We start from the raw sequence: 7,193 nt of genomic DNA, 5'->3' as shown, positions 1-7,193 counted from the left end.
TGAAGCATGGCACAACTCTTAAATAGAGTTCATATCTTGATGGATTGGATCTAAAGCTGCAAAATCTGGAAGACAATTTATTCTTCGTCTATTAATATGCTGATTGTCCATTTGTATCCCCCAAACGTGCCAACCAGCCTTTGAGTAAGGCTGGAAAGGCTCCTGAAGCCCAGTGTGCCAAAAGCCTGCCCAGCCACTGGCATTCGTGGCTTGGAGGTGGCGCTGCTGCCACTGCAGGGCTCTTGAGCAGTGGGCCGTGTGACCAGCTCTCACTTTTCCAACCAGGCCAAACCTCCCAGAAAGTGTGTTAGATAACTCAGTGTGGCCCAGAAAATGGGTCTGTACCAGGCACTGGTACCAGGCCCTGCAGAAGAACTGCTGTGTTTTCCTGATTCGATTTGCAGCTTGCTCTTCCCTCTCCCTGGGTTGCCCTTTCCAGAATGCTGTATTTCCTACACCCAGTTTATTTTGATTCTTATGGCTTCTGCCTCCTTGGCCCAGAGAGACTTTTAGTTTCTCCTGCATCAAGTATTTTGTATTTCAATCTGTCATTAGGAACAACTACACAAAGCCTTCAAAATGAATCAAATTTCAGAATCCATGTAAAACAGACTTTTAGTATTCGCTTAAGGAGTAAGAGTCTAATTCATGAGCTGGCTTCATGGGCCCTCCAGGGTACAGACTGAGATCTTTACTTAATCTTTAATCATTATTCTTCTTAAAATATATATTTGATTAGATCAGTTGTTCAGTATTAAGATTCTAGGCTGTCTTTGCCTTTTAAAATTGGAAACTGCAGAAAGAAACTAACTCTGTCCACATTATGGTTAAACAGATTTGCAGACAAATGCAAAGGCTTGCCAATCTGACCTTGTTTCCTTCAAGGAGTGGCAAGTGCAAAATAAAATCAGCAGAATTGTTACTGTTACTATAAAATGCAAATTTGTATCAAATACCTTATTGGCAATTTTCCAAATAACTTTTTTTTTTTTTTTTTGAGATAGAGTCTCACTCTGTTGCCCAGGCTAGAGTACAGTGACACAAACATCCTCCCACCTCAGTCTCCCAAAGTGCTGTGGTTACAGGCATGAGCCACTGTGCTTGGCCCCAAACAACTTTTGAACTGAAAAAATAATACTTTATTTCTGATTTTTTAGTTTATTTTTAATTTTTTTTAATAGAGACAGGGTCTCACTGTGTTGCCCAGGCTGGTCTCTAACTTCTGACCTCAATCAATCCTCCTGCCTTAGCCTCCCAAAGTGCTGGGATTACAGATGTGAGCCACCACACCCAGCCAATACTTCGTTTTTGAAGGCTAAGAAATTTAAATGGTAAGTTGCCTTTAAATACTGTGAGTAATGACTAGGCTCTGATCATTAAGAGGGAGAAAAGGGAGAAATATTTTTCTGAATGCTAAGTAGTGATTTTTGAAGGTTTTTTTGTTTTTTTTTTTGAGACAGGGTCTCACTCCATCACCCAGGCTGGAGTACAGTGGCATAGTTACTGCTCACTGCAGCCTCAACCTCCTGGGCTCAACTGATCCTCCCACTTCAGCCTCCCAAGTAGGTGGGACTACAGCCACGTGCCACCACGCCCAGCTAACTTTTGTATTTTTTGTAAAGACAGGGTTGAAAGTTTAAAATAGAAAAAGCTTCCACACGTGATGTTAGTATCTAAGGTAGCATCAATGACATTTGCCTTGCCAGAAGTAAATAGGGGTATTTTGTCAACAATAGTGCCTGATTTGTTTGAAGGTAGGAGAGATTAAAGACAACCTTTACCCAACATACAGGAATGAGGTAGTAAGATAACGTGATGACTCTCATGCCTGCCTATCTATACTGTATTTCCTTAGAGCAAATTGTGCATTCATTTGTTTTTCGTGTGTGTGTGTGTGTGTGTGTGTGTGTGTGTGTTTTAGAGGCTGGAGATGGAAGAGGAGACTAAGAAAAAAAAAACCGTAGATATCACTGAGCTTTCACCCAGAAAACCTCCAGATAGAGCTCTTTTTAGTTTACAGTTGATTCAGTGCTTAGAAAACTGGTTGGTGTTTGTGTAGGGTCTGGCTGTTAATAACATTCAAACCTTGAGGAGAAAAACAGCTATAAAATATAACATCAAAACCTATCATTTCTTTCCATTATTTATCACCAGAAAAAAGTATGTGAGTCTTAATAAGAGGAATTAAGTTAAAGAGTTTGTCAGATGCCAGTTTCTTTTGCTATGGGTTTAAACTGTTTTCAAATTGTTTACCCTTCTAAGAAGTTAGAAAAGCAAACAGTAATTTGAAACCATAACACACACAGTTTAAGCAGTCTCCAAACCCAACCAATCAACAATATTCGAGTGTGTGTGTGTGTGTGTGTGTGTGTGTGTGTGTGTGTGTGTGTTTCCCTGGGGAAATACTATGTGCACATCCCACGTAAGTCTTTGTAGGACATAGAAAGATGGGCAAAGGGATATGTTGGTGACTTAGCAATTGGTAAAGCCCTTTCTGCTCCCCTTGGAAATCGAGTGTGTGCTTAGTTTAGTGAACTAGCTCTGGACAGTTCTTTGCACTAAGCTTCTATAATGAGAAGGCAAATACTTCGGGTATGGTAGCAAATAATAAACCAGTCCACAACAATCAGAATCTTAATATTTCTCAAGCAGATTTACAGAAATAATTAAAATGGACCATTAAAAAGCAAAGAGGGCAAGCTTTTTGCCAAGTTTTGACTGGCCTTGGACACAAAGAGGATCCCTGTCAAACACTTAGCATCATAATCAGTTTACATCTACATCTCTTTGTGGGCCTGACCTGGCTAAAATTAAAGGGGGGTCTTTTGGGGTTAAATCTAGGACTCCTTTCATCTTAACTCCTAACTTGCTGGCCTCCTACTGAAAAACAAGGATCTGGTAATTAACTCAGAAGGGTTGGTATTAAATATTCAGCCTTTTATCTAGTGTTTTTGTGCCTTTGATCAACTTTTGTGTGTTAGATATTAAATTGTAAATTAGATAGTAAAAAAGAAGAAAATTTATATGTACATTACAATGTATCCAATTGGTGGTGATTTCTCAAAACTATGCCAGAGAAAAAAGCAAAGAAGTTTACACTTAATCTGTCTTAAAATGTTGCTTGTTTTCCAAGTAATACCCTAGGCTTCCTACCTACCTCACCACTGTGTGGAAGGCACAGGTGAACAAGTTTCTGCATTTTGGGGTTTTGAATTGTACCCTGCTTCCTGTGGGGTGATTGATGGGCAGTGTCACTGCAGGCATCTGTTTCACATGGTTGGGGGCAGGGAGGGAGTGCAGGGCAAGCAGACAGCTAAGCACAGGACAGTTTACACTGTCAAATGGAATTGTTTTCATACTGGAAATGGCTTCACAAAAACAAGATACAATTTTTCTTTTCAGGAGAATTGAAAATTTTAAAGGACCATAGAGAAGGGAAAGCAGAGAAAATACTAGATGTCCACACATCTTCATTTCTCCCTCCATGCTTCCCATGACAGATTCAGACATATTTTCTAGCCTTGCATTCCCTCCTTTACGGCATGCCTTCTTCACAGTTTATCTTATTCAATAAGGAGATTAATATCCAAGGGTGGCTACTTGCCTGCAGAGCATAATCAGGTTAAACATTGTCTATGGCAGGGGAAGAAGGCAGAGAAATTAATCCTACCCCAGCAGCTCCACTGCACAGGAACTCATAAAAAGGGGGTCTCTGGTGATCCCTGTACTCATGTACAGAGTCTACAGAAGTCCCTTGATGGTGCGAAAGGAAGATAAATCTCGGGACCCCCAAATCACTAAGCCAAAGAGAAAAGTCAAGCTGGGAACTGCGTCGTTGGGCAAACCTGCCGCCCATTCTGTTTCTAAATGAGATAGCTACAAAGATTAAAAAGCGACATATCTCCCTCACAGTTTGCACACAAGGAAATTCCTTGTGGACAAAGGACAGACAGAACTGAAAGTCATCCTTCTGCTCATGTGAGACAAATGTGTATCTGTGCTTCCTTTGCCTTATTGTTTCACTAAGCCAGACTAAGGTATAAGTGACTATTCCTCTATGCCCCCTCTCACATGTAAGTTGTGTATTCAGTAAAAGGTTAATCAGAGACTCAAAAGAATGCAACCATTTCTCTCTTATCTACCTATGACCTGGAAGCGTCTCCGTGCTTCTTGTTGTCCCAGTTTTCTGGACTGAGCCAATGTACATCTTACATATATATTGACTGATGTCTCATGTCTCCCTAAAATGTATAAAACCAAGCTGTGCCCTGACCACCTTAGGCACATGTCATCATGACCTCGTGAGGCTATGTCATGGATGTGTCCTTAACCTTGGCAAAATAAACTTTCTTTTTCTTTTCTAAAATTTAGAATCTTAAACTAAATCCTTTATTTCAAAAACAAACATAAAATAATTTCCCAGGCAGAGAAAAGGTTTGAGATGGAAGCTTTCTTGTTAGCAGTCCCTTCATGCATAAATGGGGTTGGATAGAGGGGGAGAGGGAATGGCCCTTTCACAATGCATGCCAAGTGTGAACGCCCCCAGCAGATGAGGTTTATCATCTTTACTTAGTCACACAACATCAAGGACTGGTGAGTTCCAGGGAGGGGCTCCATTTCATCACCTGGGTCAGTTCTCTTCCCTCACATTCTCCACAATGCAGTAGAACCAAACAACACATTCATCTACAATAGAATGTTTAAATAACACCTGTCCAATAACTGCCCTTACTTCTTTGTGCTGTCAGGGAAAAGAAAAAAACAGAAAGCAATGAAACCCAAACCCTTTGGCAAGTCAGCCAGTGCCTATTCTCCTAGGGCATTTTTAGTGGAACTTCGGCTAGGCCTTGCCCTCCTCCCAATATCAGTGAGGAAAGTGGCAGCGGGACAGGTTTGGTCATCTGCACTGGAGTAGAACGAGAAACCAAACACGATTCAGGCCACAGGTGGATTCTAGCACATTTTTAGATTGGATTGGTTAAAAATGTCATGTTGTGCACAGGATGCAGGCAAAGGAGTTTTTTTTTTTTTTGAGGGACATAATGCCTGTAAGGCAACGTGAATGGTCTGATCTACCATTGGGGAGGAGCTCCCTGTGTAAGGACAGAGAAACTAGGGGGCCTCGAGGAAGGTGTTGGTTTGGAAGATGGAGGAGACAATCTTTCTGGTGGCACTGATGGTGCCTTCGCTGTCTGAGCTGGACTCGGAGTCGCTGCTCCCAAAGTAGGCGCCCAGGCCTGGGAGGATGCCGATACAGACTGCAGCAGAGGGGCAGTGGATTGAGGGGCCACTCAGGGAGGTGTTTCTGAGACACTTGCAGGATGAGAGCTCTTGATTCTTGTCATCTGGCTCAGGGTCTGGTTTCAGTCTTTTCACACTGTTGTCACTCTCTGAGCTCTTATGCTTCACAGCTCCTGCCAACAGCTTCGCCTGGGAGAACTTGTTCTTGGTTTCTATGGGCTTCACAGTCAGTTTCTTTTCCACTTCCTTCTTGTTCTCTTGAGAAATTCCAACCTTCTTAAGGTGATTTCTCTATTCCTTCAGTTCTTTCAGTTCTTCTTCTCTTTGTTGCTTTTCTATTAGCTCCTGCTGTCGAGAAACCTCATCAAGGAAGCTGGTCTCATCTTCATCTAAGCCTCTGACCATGTTTTTGAATTTGAACTGTTCCTCATACTCCTGCTGCTTCCTGTCCTTCTGTTCCTGTAGCCTTTCATATAGAGATCGAGGGTCATAAACCTTCTCTGGACATTATTCTGGATCTTCAGGTTTTCGAACTTTCTCCCATTCTTCTTGCCTCCTTTTGCACCATTCACCTAGTTCTGCCTCAGACACAAACCTCTTTTTGATAACAAGGTTACCATCATCCCCTCCATCCATAATGAAACAACCAATCGCCACTGTAGAGTCCCGGCAAAATAAACTTTCTAAATTGACTGAGACCTGTCTCAGATATTTTGGGTTCACAATTGGCAACCACAACGGGATTCTGAGTGGAGGTTCCCCTGACCTTTGACAAATTTCTTATTGGTGCTTGGTACCAGCTTGAGCTATCTTTATGGCTCAAACCAATAGGATACTTGGCTGAGGCCTGGGAGCCTCCTGTTTAGAGAATCCCTGATCTCCCAAAATTTGGTCGAGATCTAAAGTTTACTTGGCTATACAACCCCTCTTCTGGAGTTTCACTTGCTTCCAACAAGGAGAGCAAGTTTTCCTACTTCCATGACAATGGAAGGCAGGTAACTCTTTTGTGGAGTCTGAGCTTACTTCAAAACAATTTGAGATTTTTCCTGCTTCTAGAATGGTAGAGAGCAGTCTTCAGCCTGAGACCCATTCTTAGACAAGTAGCTGAATCAGGGTTCTGTCTTAGCTAAAGTTAAGATTCACAACCAGCTGGTCTTAAATTCTTACCATTAGAGTACTCAGTAATCATATAAATTGTACAATTGTTTGTTTGATTTGCTTAGCTGTTTTTGTTGTTACTGTTGCTTGTTTGTTTGTATTTTTGTTGTTTTGTTTTTTCCCATTGGGTTTGACCAACTCTATCAGCCTTGATGAAATCCAAAGGAAAGTCCAAATTGTGGGGAACAAGGCCTCTGAATTGGCTAAATTCCCATAATTGAAAAAGAAAAAAAGGGAAAAAGAAAAAACAGCCAGCAAAAGAAAAAAAAAGGGAAAGATTTTTTATTTAGATTACCTAAAGGGCTTTAGTTACATAACAAGGCCACCTTTTTTTTTTTTTTTTTTTTTTTTACTAACCAAGCCAAACTAAAAGAGCAATGGCTGTCACCTCACACTGCAGTTTGGTAACTAAGGTTCTGCCCTTTTTATTTTTTTCATCGCATCAGCCTGGGTTTGGTTCCTACATCAAGCCCTTTCTGGTTTGGTATTCGTGTTACTTTTGAAATATCAGCAATGTGTCCTAGCTAAAATATGGAAATGAGATTTTAAAGAATTGTTTTTAGGGAGCTTAATGGTTAAAAGTCAGCTTAATTAAAAGCTGACATCCAAGATGTGTTTGTGTGTGTTGTGTCTGTGTGTCTGTATTTTAAAGGCCTTCATGTTTTGTTTTGTTTTTTTTCCCTCCTAGGACCTTGGTTTGTTTGTTTTTAGCAAGTTTTTTTTTTTCTTCTCAGTGGACTGAATCTGTTTTTTCATTTGTTTCTGCTGTCTCTCCTTTTTCTTGCCACCCTCTG

At 41.1% G+C, this 7,193-nt stretch overlaps 1 pseudogene across 1 annotated transcript; it reads right to left on the bottom strand.

Moving 5' to 3' along the window:
* Nucleotides 1-1,620: 1,620 nt before the first annotated feature.
* LOC115836041 lies at nt 1,621-6,986 on the bottom strand (annotated as a pseudogene). The gene has a single exon (XR_004031043.1). The product of XR_004031043.1 is annotated as a PSME3-interacting protein pseudogene (transcript).
* Between the last annotated feature and the right edge of the window lie 207 nt (nt 6,987-7,193).

Source organism: Nomascus leucogenys, chromosome 7b (genome assembly GCF_006542625.1).
Source record: "Nomascus leucogenys isolate Asia chromosome 7b, Asia_NLE_v1, whole genome shotgun sequence".
NCBI classification, from domain to species: Eukaryota; Metazoa; Chordata; class Mammalia; order Primates; family Hylobatidae; genus Nomascus; species Nomascus leucogenys.
This window is presented reverse-complemented; position numbering and strand designations above follow the sequence as displayed.